Source organism: Brassica napus, chromosome C7 (assembly GCF_020379485.1).
Source record: "Brassica napus cultivar Da-Ae chromosome C7, Da-Ae, whole genome shotgun sequence".
Lineage (NCBI taxonomy): Eukaryota > Viridiplantae > Streptophyta > Magnoliopsida > Brassicales > Brassicaceae > Brassica > Brassica napus.
The window spans coordinates 11,631,382-11,651,851 of record NC_063450.1 but is presented as its reverse complement, the minus strand read 5'-3'; the positions used below and the strand labels follow the sequence as shown (position 1 = coordinate 11,651,851).

The 20,470-nt window shown below is 38.3% G+C and overlaps 1 non-coding gene across 1 annotated transcript; it reads right to left on the bottom strand.

Annotated features, from left to right (window-relative positions):
- Positions 1-17,474: 17,474 nt before the first annotated feature.
- On the bottom strand, positions 17,475-17,581 carry LOC125590915. The gene has a single exon (XR_007326915.1). It is a non-coding gene; the product is annotated as a small nucleolar RNA R71 (small nucleolar RNA).
- Between the last annotated feature and the right edge of the window lie 2,889 nt (positions 17,582-20,470).

The window sequence follows — 20,470 nt, the reverse complement described above, 5'->3', positions numbered from 1 at the left end:
TTCACAATTTTATTATATTAGTTTATAATTAATTATTTAATATAAAATATAAACTTAATATTATTAAAATAAAATGTGTGTTTTATTATATATAAAATTCATTACGGGTTTTGTGAAAATTAATAAAGACTCTGTTAAAAACTAACAATAAGTCAATGACCTATATAAAAGCTTAAAACCTAATAAAATATGACAAATAAGAAAATAATAATTTTAATATAACATATAGATTTTAATATTATTAAATCAAAATTCGTTTTTAATTATATATAAAATTCATTACAGATATTTTTTTAAATTAATAAATTAGTGATTCATCTAAAAATTATTAATAAATCAATGACTAAGCTAAAACCTAATAAAAACATGACAAATAAGCAAAATTGACTAAAATCATGGAAAACATGACAAATAAGCAAAATCAAAATAAATATATCAAATTACATATTTGATAGTTATATTATTTAAATTAATAAATTATGGACTCAACTAAAAACTATTAATAAATTAATGACTCAGCTTAAACCTAATTAAAACATGACAAATAAGAAAAATTACCTAAAATCATAGAAATCATGACAAATAAGCTAAATCACTTCATAAATAATAGTATAGATCTTATCATTTAAATTTTGGGTCTACGAGAAATTTTTATTGGGCTATCAATAATTGGATTTAAACAATAGATGATCTATTGGATTTATAGATAGTATAAATTAAATATATATAATTTAATGTTGTAATACTATACCTCTATATGCTAAATATTTAAATATTTGTCGATTTTAGCTTTTAAAATTATAAAGATTTTTTTTAAATAACAAAAATCATATTATCTAACAATGATTAATCTTTAATACCTTAAACCAATGGAAACAAATTTTAATCTATATAGGTTATTTTAAAAATTAAACAAAAACTAAAAGTTTAATTATTTATTTGATAATATAAATCTATGAAGCGTAAAGTTTAATTTTTAAAAAACATTATAAATTTGTGAAATGTTACGATATCTTTGAATATGACAATAAAACAATATTTTACTAATCTTTATATATATAATTACGATTTTAATAATGAAATAATAATCCGAATATATATATATAGAAAAGATACAAATACATGTGAAAGTTTGAAACAATCTATTCAATGAAAAAAAAAATATAGTAAACTTATTATGTTTTAAAAATTGATAGACGCATATATATTACAATATATCCAATTTAGAATTGAAAAAAAATATTTATATAAAAATAAATGAAAACAAAAAGCCGCGCGGTTGCGCGGATCGAGATCTAGTGCTAATTATTATTGTCGCTGCTACTGACGATGCTTAACAACTAATAAAGGATTCAAATTATAAAGGTAAAGGAAAAATGATAACATATGTCAAGACTGGAGAATAGATTTATAACTTTGAGTTTGGGTCTAGTTCTGAGAACAAGCATTGCCTATGCTTCACACCAATACTGATGAAGATTGCCAGATCCTAGGTATTGTTAAGAGCCTTAGTGATTAAAGGGGGACAATTTTAATATTTATTAGCAAGTAATTATAATTGTAAAGTTTAACTTAGTTTTATATTAGGGAAATTGCCACAAATACCACATTCGTAGTACCACTTTGCATGTTTACACTAACCACTTTTACCCCCACTTTTAATGATGGGTAAAAGATACTTATATCTCTAGGGTTAACTAATCTAGATTTAGGGTTTATAGTTGAAAGATGGGTAGGGTTTTTGGAATGTGAATTTACGATTCCTATAAATATATAAATAAAAACTTAAAAAATATAAAAAATAGTTTTAAACCTAATTTTCGATTTTCAAAATGAAAAGTTGAAAAATAAAAAAATAAAATTTCGAAAAAAAAAATTAAAATTTGAAAAAGTTCAATTTGAAAAATTATAATTCGAAAACATAAAAAAAAATTATTTATTTATTTATTTTTATTTAAATAATGATTTATTATATATATAGAACAATGGTATAAGAGTCTTTTGCCACTTAATGAATAATATATTTTTGAAAATGTATCTTTAGTAGTGGTAAAAATGAAAAGTGGTACCATGAAAATGGTAAACACAAAATTTTCCTTTTATATTAAGAAAGTGGAGGAGGATATGACAAACAAAGAGCACATGTATGTCGGCCAAGTATGAAAGATTATGGTACCTGTTGTTAGTGGTTAACTTATTTGTTAGAAACTATACTTATGAAATAACCTTGTTTGTTGTAGATACATAAATCTCACAATCAGAAATTTACATATGTTAAGTTATATGTTAGCATGCTACATGCATCGATAACGACCAATAAAATGTTACCATTGACATTAAATAGGTTCATCAGTAACGCCCAACTCACGAAAACATTTATCGGATAATATATCGTGTATCACAAGAAAAATAATATACCAAAAAGATACAAACTAACAAATTAGCTAGGAAACCATTTACTAATAATAATAATTATGTCTAACGTGTTAAAAGAATCAATAACCTACAAAATTAAGTATGTAGGTATCTAATATGATTTCATTAAAAAAGAAAGTTCACAAAGTAGAAATATTCCATTTAAAAAATATTTTTAAATAACATAAAATATAATTTTGAAGTAATAAAATAATTCTTTATATCTATATTTTCTTAGATGAAAATATATATTTGCATATAATGTGATTTCATAAAACAACATTCACACACATAATCTTGATATTAGAAAAAAATATTATTTCTTTAAAACATAATTTTAAACAATACAAAAAATATATATTTTCAGAGTAATAAAAATATTTTTTATATATCTATCTATTCTCTTAGATGGTTACATAAAATAATTAAGTAACAGAAACTGATATATGTTTAATTGACTAAAAATAGTTTATAATTAGTATTATTGGAATTTTTTTATTTATTTTTCATATATTTAGTTGACTATAATATCTTTCAATTATAACAAAAAAATCTATAAATTATATTTTACTTATATAATATGATTTTTAAACTACTATCACACAACTTTGATAAATATTATGAAACTACATGCACATTTAAACGATAAATATAATTAAGTAAAATTAATTTGATTTTACTTAATTATATTTTAAAAAAATATACTTCAGTTTGAATTTTAAAAAATATATGTAACTCAATATACTCACAACATGAGTGACTCGGCTAACCCAACTTATATCTAAATCATAGATTTAACTACAATATGAATATGTATATATTTTATATTAATAATTTATTTTATAAATGTAAATTATAGGAAGACTCAAAACATATTAGCAAATCGAAATAAAATATTAACCAACTGCTATAATTTAGTTCTTTTGTAAAAATAATATATATGCAGGAGACTGTAGAATATTATCGTTATATTAATTTACTTAATTTAGAATCGGACCCTTTAGTTTATTTTATTTTCATTATAAGCACAATATATCTTAAGTTACCAACGTAAATGTAAATAAGAAAATTAATCATAATTTTAATATATTTAAAATAAAAAATATTATAGTTGAATTTAGAGAAATAGATGCAACATAATATAATATGATTAATATAAATTATGCATACACATATAATTTGTTTGAAATTAAAATAAATAAAAATCAATTATTGTAGTATATTTGTTTTATAAATATTTATATCTGTGCATAAGCACGGGAAAATCACCTAGTGATTTGTTAAGTATGAAGTTTTTAAGATTTAAAATGTAAATTTGCAGTTTTGGTTGAGCAAGTAATTGCTCGATTGATTGGTTGAGATTTTGGTGCTTAAAAGGAAATAGCTAGACTTAGGGTTTCTATTCAGGAAACTTGGAATTATAATTCTACAGATGCGTAATGAGTTGCATACATGATAATGTAAAGCTCAACTATCAATTCAACAAGTCCATCAGCTATCGCATGTTTGAACTTGTCTATTAACTATATCTAATGACCCAAACAAATGTGTTCGATCAATAGCAGTGTCGATCGATAATCCTATAGGGATATCGATCGATACACCTTTCGCTCCGTCGATCGATTATCCAATATGAATATCGGTCGACGCGCTTCTAGTTAAGCTTTATGCGCGAGTTGAATAATGCTTACTAAGCTCACTAGATCAGCTCTCGCCTTACTCTTAGCAAGAAACTTAGCTCGGTTAGAATGTTTTCAGGATGAGAATGAAGCTCTCGCTTTTATCTATCAATCCTAGGGCAAGTTCTAGGTAGCTAATCTAGAAACATGCATTAATGAACAATCCTAATGAAAATTACCACAACTCAGCAATCTATAGTTGGGGCTAATCCCTCATAACCTATTTAAACCCTAAATCTAACAGTGGAACTACTCAGACATAGCCAAGCAGTTCATGAAAGCAATTAGGTTAGAAAACTTCATAGAATAGTAAAATACATATTAATGGAGTTCCAATCACAAATTATAACTTTGGATCTTCTCTCCGATCTATCACAATCCTAAAACCTTTTGCTGAAAGTAATAAAACTAAAAACACAGAAAAGCACACTTAGCCTCTAACATGGTGGCAAAGCTTACATAGTTAGGTTAAAACTCGTCAGAGGTAATCTTGTAAATTGGTGAAGACTTGGGCTTCAAGTCGGTTGTGACCAAACGAGCTTTCTGCGCGCTTCGCTGTCGATCGATCGATCGATATTCCTCCTCCAATATCAACCGATGATCGAGCTCGATAGTCATCTCGGGTGCTTACTCCAAATATCTTCAAAATGCTCCAAAATCATCACTTATCTCCAAATCACTCATAATCTTATAAATATAATAAATAGACTGTATAATATAATAATAGATAGTGAAAACACCTACAAACCATGGATTAAAATGGGTCAAATCTATGGTCTATCAACTCCCCTAGACTTACCATTTTGCTTGTCCTCAAGCAAAACAAACAGACAGTCTCTGTGAAAGAGGTTTGAAAATAGCAGGGACTCACATGATTTAAAACTTAGAATCATCAACTCTACAATATTGCAATCCACATCTAAGAGGTCCTAATCACAAAAGTACATCATACCATATCCTAGCTTAGCAACCAAATTCATCTAGCCAACAACTTAGCAAATCTTGTCTAACATTCCCCTCTACCAACATCATTTTTTAGCATAAATAAAAGTGTAGGCTTTACCTTGGGAGTATCGATCATATGACGCAAGGAATTTCAAACAAGTATCTGGACCTGCAGGTAAACATTAGTTCATATCCTCTCTCTCTACTAATTTCTCTCCTAGTCAAAGTCTGCTTATATTTGCAAGATCATTGACCAAGATTGGACAGACTTCCATGAATCAAGCCTTAATGGTGGTTGCCACCAAATCCTGTTTACTTCTTTTTGACCTATATCCTAGGATTATTTGTGAAGCATGCCTTAATTGTTGTAGCCACCAAGTCTGATTCTAATATTTTACCTATAGAATTCATATGAAGCAAGCCTTAATGGTTGTAGCCACTAAGTCCTGTTTGAATTCCTTCCTAAATAAATCTCTAATATATATAAATATTATTATTATTATTATTATTATTATTTTATATATCTATATTTCGAAAATAGAGAGAGAGGGTGATAAATCTATCTGCACAAGGCTTTACCTTCCAGACTTGTTTGAAGAATTCGATCTCATGTATACCAAGCCCCAAGACAAGCAGTTGTGTCAAGTTTAGTGTTGGAGGTCAGCTTTGGTTCCTTCAAACAATCTCAGCGAGTGTAACATAGTTGACAGGTTGATCCACTTTAGTATCTTTAGTACTATCTGCAATCAGTAAGTCTAGAATGGTGCAAAAGAGTGGTTAGATAACAAACAAAAATTAATAAGTTCATTATCCCCTTCTTGACTCAATAAAAACTTTATGTTTGAAAATATATTTTTGTAATTCATAAGTAAACTAATATCAGTAAACCTCCCCCCAGACTTAAACTACACTGTCCCTATAGTGTAAATTCAGTCGGAGTTATTGTGATAATAAATCATAGTATTCAATGTAATGAGTTAGAACGATATACCATACCGGAATGGATGTCGACCGATGTAAGGATGTTGATATCGGTTGATGCAAGTGTTGTTCTATCGATCGATGTCGACAGTGTCTCATCGGTCGATACTAAGGGCAATCGTCTACTCGGATCTGTTTTTGTTTCTTTTTTATTTTTAAGACCTACAATAAATAAAAACCAACATAAATAATATATTAATAAAAACTAAATAAATATTACCTAATAGTGGGTTGCCTCCCACTCAGCGCTTTGTTATAGTCTTTTAGCTTGACTTTAGAGGTGATTGGGCTAGTGATGTTGAAAGTTGGCACTTGCTGGGAAACAAGTCTCCATATCTTCTTTGCGCTTGTTGAACCATGTACCAGTGAAGTTTCTCATTGCTTCATCTCCTCTGCGCCATTTGTCCTTCATTATTGTAGTTGCATCTTCTATCTTCTACAATCTATCTCCAAGACTCTCCAGATTGAACTGATGTCTCATAAGGCTGGCGTATGTGTCAGCTGAGATCTCCTCTCCATGGTTGTGTGTATCAGACATGTCTGATGTTATCTTTTGTACTAGCCTCCCTCGGTGTGAAGCTCTGTCGACCGATATCTGTGATGAATGTCAGTCGATTTGTTGTTGCGTCAGTTGATCGATGGCGATGCTTCTGGTCGACGGACAATGTAACTCTGAATCTCCACCAATTCCCCTTGAATAGCTTCTATCTTTGAGGTCAAAGCACTAATGCTAAGATACATTGGGAAATAGATGTCATCACATCTCCCATCAAGCCTCTCTTCTGTAGATTCCAGAGTTTTGTAGATTCCTTCTACTATCTGATCTATCTCTGCCATGGTGTGAAAATCTGGTGGAGACTTTATCGAATGTGGGTGTGGTGGATTGTCATCGACCGATGCTGGTATGTGGTTGTCGATCGATGTGTGTAAGCGATTTTTGATCGATGTAGGTCGAGCAACGTCGGTCGCGCGCTGAATTCTGGCTATGTCTTACTTCATCTCCTTCATGCAAGTAGTCAGCCAGCTGATACTATCATTCAGTGGATAGTAGACACCATCAAGTTTCATCTGGAAGGCTTCCTTGTTCTTCTCGTGTTCTCCACAGACTCCATAGAACATCTCATTGATCTCGTCCTTGGTGTAGATCTCTGGTACCAGCTTAGTATGTGTGAATGAGCTAGCATGTTCAGGAAGACATATGTAGCTTGGCTCATCTCTTGAAGCTCTTTCCAGAAGTCTTCTGATATCTCTGTTGTGAACACGAATGGTGTGTCCATCTAGATCTCTGGCGTATCCCTGATCATCTCTGTAGATTCCATACTCATCCTTCTCTTCCCAGTATAATCTCCTGGTACCCAAAAGATCGATAGCTCTTATGCCAAATTATGGCCGTCTATCGACCGATGTTGGGACGTCAACGTCGATCTATGGTTGAGTTGGATGGCGAGTCCTTTGTTTGAAGCTTTTGTCTATGCCACCAGCAGTGTCATAGAACTCTTTTGTAGCCTTCTGTTGGTGTTCTGGAATGTTGCGTTGATGTATGAACATGTTGTCTGCTCCATCGGTTGTCTGAAGGATGTCTGCGATGTCCTCTCGAGATACGTGCAGTGTACGTCCGTCTATTGCTCTTGCGTAGCCATCTGGGTCCCTAAAAATACCAAATTCGTCTGGAGTTGGATACTGGTTATCAAATTTATCTTTTTCGCTTACAGTGATTTTTGGTATTGGACGGATGTCGATCGATGTTGTATTGTTGATGTCGATCGATGTTGAATGATTGATGTCGATCGATTGACGGCTCTCCCTGTCGATCGGATGGCTGAAATGCGTTGTTTCCCAAACAACTTCTGCTCGATTCTGATATGGTTCATCGCGTCTTTGCATGTTGAGAAGTTCCTCGTATGTGAAACCCTCATGAAGTTCATCATCTCCTTGATCACGGTATGTTGTCTCTACTGCGTAGCTCTCGTGATAGCGATCATCTGCCCAACCACCAATTGAGTAATCTCCGTCTCTGGTAGCGTTGACGTTAGAGTCGATCGATGGGAAGTATGCGTTGTCGATCGATGCTCGAAGGTGGTTTGGTTGGTGAGGTTGAGTGTCGATCGATGTTGAACTGTATATGTCGATCGATGGCGACTTCTTTTTCCAAGAGGAATGATGGAGAAGTCTATCTTCTTCGTCAAGAGTCGCTCTTTGCTCTATAGCTCGTTCTTCCTCATAATCTTCATCATACTCCTCTGTATGCATGGTGTGTATTGCCATAGTGGGAATGTAGTAGTCGTTGTCCCATTCTCCTTGACTACTGTCGACCGATTCTTCTTCTTCTGCGTCGGTCGATTCTGTTTGGGCACTGTCTATCGATTTTGCAGTGTGAGTTTCGATCGATGCTGAGTATTCTGTCTCGTACTCGGCTCCACAATGGCAAGCTGCAATGATTCCTGGATCATTGATTCTTCTGGAGGTCGCATGTGGCTTATTGACTGGAATAGGGTTGTAGTGGGCATTAGGATCGATGAGTGTTAGACACAACTGGTTGGTTTGCAAGTTGCACACTACTTCCACTGTTGACAAGAAGGCTCTCCAAAGTAATAGAGAAGAGTTCTAGTTCAGCTTGATCTCCAAGACATGGAAATCTACCGGAACTAGGGCATTACCAATCTGCACCTCTAGGTCTCTCACAATTCTTCCTGAGTTCCTTTGGGAACATTCCACAAAAGTGAATAATTCCTGTGAAGGCTCAACTTGCAGACCCAGATGGTCTGCCATAACCCTAGGTAGGATGCTGACTGATGCTCCTGTGTCACACAAGGCATCTGGGAATTCAATACCTTTCACCGTGCAAGGTATTGCAAATTGCCCAGGATCACTCTTCTTCTTCAATGTAATCCTCATCCTCATCTTGTCTCTAGCTTCACAGAACATTCTCCTAATGTCTTCTTCTGTCTCTCTAGTTTCTCTGAAGAACATCCACAATATGTGGGTATAATAAGCTTCATCGAATGGCTTATCTAGAGGAATCCTGAAGACTCTTTTTCAGAAAATTTCCTTTTCCTTTTCATTAGCCCCCCCCCCCTTCACATGTTTCGCCACTTTTTCTTTTCTTTTTCTTAGGGTTCTTCCCTTAGGAACCCTATCAACTTCCATAGGATCCACTCCATCATCTGAAGGTGTCCTGACGGTCTCCGGTGGGTTTTCTGAAGGTTTGGGTTTGGGCCTAATGCATTAAGATGTGCAACATCTATCTTTGGCATCTGCACTCGGTACGTAATAGGTGCTCGTCGATCGATAGGCGCTGGAGGTTTTCGATCGATGACGGTCTCCTGATGTCGATCGAAGGTGGGGTCAGAATGTCGATCGATGTTTACGTAGACAGGACTAGGTGGATGTGGGTGTTTTGCCGGCTTTGCAAGATGCGGTTGATTCCGTAGGTGTTGTCGAGCGATGTCCAGGAGAGGACGTCGATCGATTTTGGATGACCTCTGTCGATCGATGTTCGTGGCTTGGCGTCAATCGACACCAATGTGATCTGCTGAAAATCATCAGACTTTCTACTTCTAATTCTCCTTCTTGCAGCTTCTCTTCCTTCACCACTTGCCAGAAATCATCCCCAATGATGGCATTCACGTGGTGTTTCATCACACATCTTCTACCCCTCTTGTTAAGGCTCCCTGCCTCTTAACAGCTTCTCCTCTCTGAACAACCTGCATCTCCAGCTTCATCACATGGGTGCTCAAAGTTTCAAACTTTGTGTTCAGGTTAGTGTAGAGATAATCAATCTTCCCATTGAAGTCCACCGTAATGTGCTACTGTCCCTCTAGAACTCTATCAAGCATCTCCTCAATATTTCTCTCTTGAGTTGGCGGTGGTGGCTTCTGGTAGTAGGAGCTTCCATAAACCTTGTTGTTGTTGTTGTTGTAGGGTTTCTGGTGCTGCGAACTCTGGTTGAAGTTAGCCCTATTTCCATAGGAGTTTCTGTTTCCTCCCTGGTTGCCCGAACCTTAGAATCCAGTTCCACTGATGAAGTTCACATTTGCTTCCTCTGCTCTACCATCTATGTCTACAGCCTCTGCATCTTCAACCAAGCAGACCTGCTTCCTGAGAAGCTTGTGAACACTGTCCAACTTTGCCTTCACCTCATCCATCTGATCATTCCCAAGAATGGTGGCAGATTTCTTCCTCTCAAAGTCAGTATTCTTGCTGCTGCTGCTAGATGCTAGGTTCTCAATAATCTTCACTGCCTCCTCTGGATTCCTGGTGTTGAAGTTCCCATTGCTGAAAGCATCAAGAGCCTTCTGGTACTGCACCGCGATACCTCTGTAGAAAGTACTGAGCAGCTGTACTTCATTGAATCCATGGTGTGGACAGTCTCTCTGATAAGACTTGAATCTGATCCAAGAGCTTTTGAATGACTCTGCAGGCTCCTGAGTGAATGTAGCAATCTTGCTCCTCAAGTCTTCAGCACGCGCTTCATCGAAGAAGTTGCATAAGAATGCATTCATGATGGCGCCCCAGGATGTCAGAGATCCTGGTGGTAACTGCTTAAGCCAATGCGAAGCATCTCCAACAAGTGAGTACTTGAAGAGCTTGCATAGGAGGTAGTCTTCCGAGACTCCCTCAACTTTAATATTAGATATAAGATCCTCGAACCTCTCCAGATGGTCCATAGGATGCTCGTGAGATAACCCATAGTAGGCTGTCTATCCCACGAGTGTGTAGTACTGTGGCTTCAACTCGAAGTCCCTCTGAATAGTGGGAGGACGAATGGCTGATCGGTTGGTGTAGAACTGATCTGGACGGTTGTAGTCAGCCAACGTTCTGGTTCGAGCAGCCTCATCTACAGGTAGAGTAGCTCCTGTAGCATTAGTATCGGACTCAGGTATTGCAGCCCCTTGAGCATCTATCCTCTGACCTGCTGCATTACGCAGATGACCCTCCTGGTCATGCAGGTTTCCTCTGTCATCTCGTACAAGTATCAAAGTAGCAACCATATCTCGGGGCTCATTATTGATCGATGTTCGGACTGAAGTATCGGTCGATGTCGGAGGAAGATGTCGGTCGACGGTAGATGATTGTCTTCGGTCGATAGTGGTGAGCGAGTATCGGTCAACGGGACTAGTGTCTGGGTCGACGGTGGTTGACAGAAATCGATCGATGAACAGGTGGTGTTATCGATCGATGAGGAGCGTGCTTCTTTACGTATTGAACGCTCCAAGCTTGCAGGATCTGGTGAGAATAGTAGTTGAGTTTCCTTGTTGCTTCTAATACTGCAGGGCATGTACCTGAAAATCCAAGAAAAAATTTTATGTCAGAAACTTAACAAAAATTAAATCAATAGGCGATCAAAGCTCCCCAGCAACGGCGCCAAATTTGATATCACTCAAATTATCCTAAGGAGTGATTTATACTCTCTCAAATAAGAGGTCGAATTGTAGTACTTAGGGATCAAATTCACAGGGAGCTAGGGAACCTAGTGGATCTAATATGATTTGTTAAGTAGGAAGTTTTTAAGTTTTAAAATGTAAATTTGCAGTTTTGGTTGAGCAAGTAATTGCTCGATTGATTGGTTGATATTTTGGTGCTTAAAAGGAAATAGCTAGACTTAGGGTTTCTATTTAGGAAACTTGGAATTATAATCCTACAGATGCCTAATGAGTTGCATGCATGATAATGTAAAGCTCAGCTATGAATTCAACAAGTCCATCAGCTATCGCATGTTTGAACTTGTCTATTAACTATATCTAATGACCCAAACAAATGTGTTCGATCAATAGCAGTGTCGATCGATAATCCTATAGGGATATCGATCGATACACCTTTCACTCCGTCGATAGATTATCCAATATGAATATCGGTCGACGTGCTTCTAGTTAAGCTTTATGCCCGGGTTGAATAATGCTTACTAAGCTCACTAGATCAGCTATCGCCTTACTCTTAGCAAGAAACTTAGCTTAGTTAGAATGTTTTCAAGATGAGAATGAAGCTTTCGCTTTTATCTATCAATCCTAGGGCAAGTTCTAGGGAGCTAATCTAAAAACATGCATTAATGAACAATCCTAATGACAATTACCACAACTCAGCAATCTATAGTTGGGGCTAATCCCTCATAACCTATTTAAACCCTAAATCTAACAGTAGAACTACTTAGATATGGCCAAGCAATTTATGAAAGCAATTAGGTTAGAAAACTTCATAGAATAGTAAAATAGATATCAATGGAGTTCCAATCACAAATTATAACTTTGGATCTTTTCTCCAATCTATCATAATCCTAAAACCTTTTGCTGAAAGTAATAAAACTAAAAACACAGAAAAGCACACTTTGCCTCTAACATGGTGGTAAAGCTTATATAGTTACGTTAAAACTCGTCAGGTGTAATCTTGTAAATTGGTGAAGACTTAGGCTTCAAGTCGGCTGTGGCCAAACGGGCTTTCTGGGCGCTTCTCTGTCGATCGATGTTCAAGTGTGAACATTGATCGATATTCCTCCTCCAATATCGACCGAGCTCGATATTCATCTCGGGTGCTTGATCCAAATTTCTCCAAAATGCTCCAAAATCATCACTTATCTCCAAATCACTCCTGATCTTATAAATATAATAAATAGACTCTATAGTATAATAATAGATTGTAAAAACACCTATAAACCATGGATGAAAATGGGTCAAATCCATGGTCTATCATGAAGCGGTTAAGGGCTGAGGCAATCAAACTGAACAGAAACCGAAAGGTGGAGGGTGTTAGGGTAATTTTGTGTACAAGCAATCCGTGCTCAGCTCTACGGAATGATAGGAGGAAGGAGACATGTCGTTGAGTGCATTCTCTTGCTTTGATAGTTGATAAACCCGGAGATCCTGCTCGTGAGATACTGCCATATGGGTATGGGCCAGTATACGTCGTCGGTGCCTTAGTAGCAGCAAGGATGATTGGTTGTTAGGTGGGGGCCGCTAACCGATAGTGAAGATCGCAGGGTCTTCTTGATCTATGATCGACGGTTCCGACTACCAGGGTCGGTCCTTGGGTGCCTCCTGATCTGTAGTTGATGGTTCCGACCATCAAGGGCGGACCCTGAGCGTCTAGGTGAGGAACCGTGGAAGGTGTTTGGGTTTATAGCTGCATCCTTCAGTGGGGATTGCCTACGTACCCTTCAATGAGAGATCAAGCCATTCGTAGTTCATGTATATGGAGGCACGAAGCCTAGATGGGCACGGAGCCTAGATGGAGGCACGTAGCCTGATGGAGGCGCGTAGCCTAATGGAGGCACGTAGCCTAGGGAGCACGGGGCGCTAGTGGGCACATGGCCTAATGGGCACTTAGCCTTGGGAGCACGTAGCTCTGTAGTTGGTAGGAGTCATCTGTTCTAGGGGGCACATGGCCGGAACAGATGGTAGACCTGTCGATATGCTGCAGTGAGCATGATGTGTCGAGGTGCTTAAGTGAGAATGGAGGGGCCCTGCTGATGAGCTGGAGATCGTGGCTTGAGCCAGTAAGTAGAGTTGTAGACATGCTGCAGTGAGCATATATCTTCCCCTGGTCGGTAGTAACCGCCGGAGTCAGCCTATCATAGGTGTGTCAAAGAAGAAGGTCTTCTAGGTATGGAACCTTGCCTTGGCGGCTGTGGAATTGTGAGCTCTGGTGAAGGACGTCTCGGACCCCTTTCTTTAGGTTTAGAAACCTATATTTATTGTGGAGGTCGTGTCTCTCTCTTTGGATTTGGAAATATTCATTATATCCTTAGATAATAAAATATTTCCCTTTTTCTTAAGGAATGTCATATGTATTGGAATACTTCCTCTTTCTCTCGGATTTAGGGAGATTCTCTCTTGTCCAAGCTGGTTATCTTATTAAAGGAAAATTTTCATTTATCCTAAGGCAGGATAATTCACTCTGCCTGGAAGCCGGAGGCTGGAGGCAGGGACCCAGACCCGGGGGAAGGGACCCAGACCCAGGGGCAGGAACCCGGAACCTGTTGGCAGGAACCTGGAAGCCGGAAACTAGAGTAATCTCTTCATGGAATATTTTTTTTCCAACACCAGGGGAAGGGGGCGGTCCCAAGGACCGGACCCGGAGTACTCCGCAGCGGGGAACCGGGGTACCTCTTAGCGGGGACCCAAAGGTTGGTGTCATGCCTGGGGTCTGGAGGAATTTAATACCTGAATATTTTATCCAATAGAGGGTAACCGACTGCGAGGGAAAAGTCACCAGCCAGCGGAGTTTAAGCTCAAACAGAGAAAACGAGAGATAAAGTTTTAGTTCTGAGAGGTGGAGGAGATTAAAAAAAAATATTTACTGTTTAACAACAATTTTTTTTCTACTTTGATGAATCGAATAAGTTTGGAGTAAGTTCACGAAAATGTGTGGTGATTTAATTTTTTTTTTAATAAAAAAAAACTGTAAAGGGGAAGATGATCCTCGATCAACACACTTTGCTTGTCTTGGAGAAGGAATTTCATACCGTAGCAGAGCATTCTGACACAACAAACTCTAGGACGAAGGAGTAGGGAGATAGGGGCAAGAATGAATTCATTTGTTTGGTTTAGTAAAGGTGCATTCGGCTAATTAGAGACCCAGTTATAGGCATAGGATGCCAATTTTCTCTAACTTGTTTTCGTTATTCAATTTTTGGGTGATTTAATTTTGGGAAATTTGACAAAATAGGCAAAAAAAAATCAACATTTTGTACTCATGTACCTTTTTCCAACTTCTGTTATTTTTCTCTAAAGTACTTTTAACTGAATAATAAAATTAATTAAATAAAGGATTTTAACCACATTTACATTTCATTCATATACCGTATGCACCTATCTCTGAAATATAATTTGATTATGGGGAAAAAAATAAATGCAGTTTATTCAAATATTTGCTATGTTCTGCTTTGCTATATGTCTGAGTAATAATTCTTGTTAGATTTAGGGATTAGAAGTAAGGTTATGAGAGATTAGCTCAAAATATAGATACGCTAAGGTAATAAGATTTCATTCATATGAATTGCTATTAATGCTTGTGTTCTAGAGTACCTAACTAGAACCCTGAACTTATGATAATTAGGCGCAAGCGGAATCATGGTCTTTTACCTGAATTAATTATCCTAAGCTAGTTTTGCTAGAAACAAGCGACAGCTGATCTAGTCAAACTAGTGAACCAATCGAACAGCTCGGTAACGCTTGACTAGGTAAACTCGAGCGACGCTAGTCATGTGGCGTCGATCGATGTTCGAACTATATCAACAAGCGACGGCTGAGATATAGACTCAGATCAATATAAGTTCTTCGCACGCTGAAGCTGGAATATATTGTCATTAGAATTCGTGTTCTAGGATTGAAACCTTAGCTTCTATATCACAATAATCCCAATTGCCTGAAACCCTAAATCTAGCTATTTCTTATAATTGTTTACAACCTCAAATCAATCAACCGAACAACTACCTTGTTCACCTCTGCTATTTACTGTTTTAATTGCTTGCCTAGCTTAACCATAAACTTGTTAGGATCTATTGTGTGCCTTAGCTCCTTGTGGATTTAATCCCTAAGTACTACGACTGAACCTCTTATTTGAGAGAGTAAAATCACTCCTAGCTATTTGATATATGGTGTTTTTGACACCATTGTGTATATGCTTTCCAACTTGTTTTTCAATGTTTTATCGAGTTAGTCTAGTCCTTTCAGAGCCATTTCAGGTCTGGTTTTGACTGAAGAGCTGAGGAAAAAGCGTTAAGAAAGGAGCAAGAATTGGAGTCTTTCCCTGCGGAACAATCGAGCGGAGTAGTCTGACGATTGATCCCACCAGGAGCCGCCAGACGATTTTTCCCGACATTTATGGAAGTTTCCATATCTTTCAAAGATTTGCCCTAATCACCTAATCTCTCCTCTGAAGTCGATGGCGCCTCCATATAAAAGCCATCCTTATCTTTATTTTGTTTTCTACGCTAGTTTTTGCAAGAACTCTAGATTGTATTTGGCAATTTACAACTTGTAAGGGAGAAGGCTCCATCTCTCATCTAGAGAAGATTATCCCGAACCCTTGTTTTCTACTCTATTTTCTATACAGTATTATTCAGAAATCATGTCAGTGTCATCTTGCATAATGATCGAGTAGTCGGCTAAGCTTGCTTAGGTTTTAGGGTGTTAATCACATGAGCTGAACATGGATAAGAGATCTCATTAGTGTCTTCATTCATATAGTCCTTATTGCTTGCATTAACTTGATCACTTAATGTTTGAACCTAAGTTGATCAACTCACTAACCGTGTAGAAGATAGCTGGATCAATTATGAATGAGCTTAGTATCCCTAATCAGCAAAACTAGATATTAGGGTGTTAAGTGAACTGATCGGACCTGATCTCTAAAGCTTGCTATCGCATCTTGTTCCAAGCGAGAGCTTAGGTAACAAGATCGATCTGCAAAGGGAACAACACCACGATAGTGGGTTGTCCCAGCACGAGTGATCCGAGTTCTAGATTGCATCTCATCGCGCTTGAATAATTGTTTGGCTCAGTATCAGCACCCGATGAATTACCCTAGGCTAGCTTCTTGTTTAAATTGAATACAACCTTTCATTACTTGTTTCCTACGTCACTATTGAAATCAAAACTATCTACTGTTCTTAGCTTAATATCAAACTCATAAGAGTAAAGTGTGAGCTGGTCCTCTGGATTGAATCTCAAATATTACAATTACCACTGTTTAAACTTGACAGTAGCAAGGATTCATTTTTAGTGTATCAAGTTTTGGCGACGTTGCGGCAGGGACCAGAATTTTACCTTTATTTTTTGGTTTCATATTTAGTCTAAGATATCTAACTTGCTTTAATTTCTTTGTTCAAGCTAATGATCCAGGTGCATGACCAGTAGACATACTCGGAGAAACGCACAAGGACCACTACAACAGCTTACCAACGAAGAGCTCGCAAGATTAGAACGACAGAACCGTCAACAGCCAAGACTAACCGACACCAATATGGGTGATCACGACATTCAGGATGATCTCACTGCTGCAATGGCACTCATGCAACAGCAGATGCAACAGACGCAACAGACCATCCAGGCACAACAAGCCGCTGCTGCACAGGCAACCCGAAACGCTGAAGAAGCTGTTCCGATTGGGCAGAGGAGCTTCCTACATAACCTACCAGCCACACGCTCTGCCATCAACCCACCACCCTGCACCAGACAATACTTTGAAATCAAGCCAGCCTTGACCAGTTTAGTGCAGAGGAATATATTCAATGGGTTGCCTGCAGAAATACCAATGGATCACATTGAGAACTTTGAGAAAGTGTGCGGCTTCACTCGAGCAAACGAAGTACCACCAGACTACATCAAATGCACAATGTTCCCTTTCTCTCTTAATGGGAAGGCTGCTCGCTGGCTCTCTCTACCAACCGGATAACTCACTTCGTGGGAGCAGGGCCGATCTGCATTCCTTAGCCACTTCTACACGAAGTCAAAGACAGCAGCTCTGAGGCAGAAGATTGCCACCTTCAAACAGTTGGTGGACGAACCTTTTTGTGATGCATGGGAACGATTCAACGTCTACCGCCGAGAATGCCCACATCACGGTTTTGAGGATGACTATCTCCTTGGAGTGTTCTATGATGGAGTAGGATGGGAGTACCGAAACGCCCTCAACTCAGCCAGTAAGGGAGATTCATGACCCAATCAACGCAAGGGGCGTTTGAGATGATTGAAAACATGGCGTCAAGCTCATCCGATAATAACAGGGAGAGCGATCGCACCCAAAAGGTGAAAAGCATCGACGACAGCAAGATCGAAGAGCTGACCGCCAAGGTTGATCAACTGATTAAGAGCAACCAGAACCAGGTTTTCATCATGGACGAATCTCCTCAGGATAAGGCAACTGCGGACAATACTTTGGAAGCATATCAGTCAGCGGATGATCAGAATGAGGTCAGTTACGTCAATGGACAGGGATGGCAGTTCAAGAACTATCACCCAAACCCTAACGTGAGGAACAATCCACATCTGTACAACTACCCCAAGCTCGATACTCCGACTGACAATACCCAGAACAACCAAGGGCAGAACGCAGGGTACCAAAAGGGGTACAACCAGAACCACCAAGGGAAAACCTATGTCCTCAGCCAGGCTCAGCACAATCAGTTCCAGAATCAGAAACATCTGACCAACCAGCAAGTTACTCCAACGGCCACAACTGCTCCGCAAGATGAGTTAAAAATTCTAGCCATGATGATGCAGCAACTACTACAAGGTCACCAGATGCAAGGCAAGGCGTTGAATAATGTCACCACTGACATCAAGACTAGAATGAACCACATGTTCAATGACCTGAGCACAAAGTACGATAACGTTGCCAGCCACATGCGACAGATGGATATTCAGATTGCTCAAACCGCTGAAAGTGTAAAGAGGCAGCAAGGTACACTTCCTGGAAAAACAGACAAAAATCCAAAGGAGTGCAATGCAGTTGAGCTGAAAAGTGGAAAGAAACTGTTCGATCTAGCACCGAGGAAATTCACTGCGGCCGAGAAAGTGAAGCATAAGGAGTCAGAACAGCCACCCTCGGATGCTCCAACAGCTGAAAACAAGGAGGAACAACCGGTTGAGATTAATCCGTCTGAAACCAAGCAGCCAGCTGAAGTTGTTCGCCCATCCCCAGAACATGTTCCTGCTCGCGAATACATTCCCAAGGTTCCATATCATGTCCCAGCGAAAGCTACTTGTAAGGATCGAGAGGAGATGAAATGTAGAAAAATGCTGGAAGACTTGACGGTCAGACTTCCTTTGATGGATGCGATCCAAATGATGCCTTCCATGCGGAGCTTTATGAAGGGTTTAATCTCAGGGAAGATATCCGAAGATATTGAATTCATGATTTTCTCTAAGGAGTGCAGTGCCGTACTTCAGAATAGGCCGATAAAGAAGCGGGGAGATCCTGGCAAGTTTGTTCTCTCTATCCAGATAGGGAAGTCAGTTTTCTCCTGCTCCCTAGTTGATCTGGGATCCAGCGTAAACCTCATGCCCTATTCAGTGGCAAGATGTCTGGGATTTTGGTGCAGCCTGGGTATGGCTTAAACTCTGGATCACTTGAAGGTGGATGGATAGGGGGTGTTCTAAGAGGCTACTAGCTCTCCTTTGAACTGTGGTCGTCTCCCTGAGCCTGTGGGTTGGCGCCAAGGATGGTTTGCTACTCAAAGACACAAGATCACCTTTTATTGTCTAAGATGGGATTCACAGGAATTCGTTCCTTTAAGTGAGATCAATGTTCTTAAGCTGAACAGAGAAAGCTAGAGACAAGACAACAAAGTTGACTGAATAATTCTTAGATTGAAAGTTGACAAAGCAAAGCTGCCTCCCCCATGTCTTAAAGAAATCGACAGAAAACCCTAGATGTAAACCAAGATGGTTTAATTCTAATTCTAATCCTAATCCAATTGAAATTAGTTTATTTTAAAATCCTAATTGTCTTTGGTTTAAATTAAATGAAAGCCTAATAACCAAAGCCCTTACAAAGTAATTAAATTAAACCAACAGGCTGGTTTATCTTGATCTCCTTGTCTTGATCCAAGACCCACGAACTTGGCTATCTCCTGGAGCCTCTTCTCTTCTGCTCTCAGCCTTGATCTAGTTACTGGTTCACTCCACAAGCTGGCTAGCTCATTTGGTTCTTCTCTACTCAAGTCTGGTTCTTCTTTTCTCAAGTCTGGCTCTTCTCTGCTCAACTCTGGCTCTTCTCTACTCAAGTCTGGCTCTCCTTTGTCAGACTCACTCAGCTCTCCAATGTCTCTACTCTTGGCTACACCATCCCCTCCTCCTTTAAAAGGATTTGACCTCAAATCCAAATCATCTGCAATAAAAGGATCCAAGTCAGAAACATTGAAAGTAGAACTGATTGTGTATTTCCCTTCAAGATAGATCTGGTAGGCATTGTTGTTGATTCTCTTCAGCACTCTGAAAGGTCCATCTTTCCTTGGTAGCAACTTTGATTTTCTCTCAACAAGAAACCTCTCTTTTCTCATGTGAATCCACACAAGATTACCCGGTTCAAGTACTAGCTCCTTGCGCCCCTTGTTCTTCTGCCTCTCATACATCTTGATTCTCTCCTCAATGTTCTTCCTGACCTGCTCATGCAAAGTCAAAACAAACTCAGCCTTTTGCTTGCCATCAAGGTTAGTTTGCTCTTTTAAAGGTAAAGCAAATAAATCAAGAGGAGACAATGGGTTAAAACAATAAACAACTTGAAAAGGTGAGAGTTTAGTAGCTGAATGCACTGCTCTGTTATATGCAAACTCTACATGTGGTAAACAATCCTCCCATGTCCTAATGTTACTCTTAATGATGGCACGCAAAAGAGTAGACAATGTCCTATTGACTGATTCAGTTTGACCATCAGTTTGGGGATGACAAGTAGTTGAAAACAATAGCTTATGACAAGTAGTTGAAAACAATAGCTTAGTTCCCAACTTTCCCCAC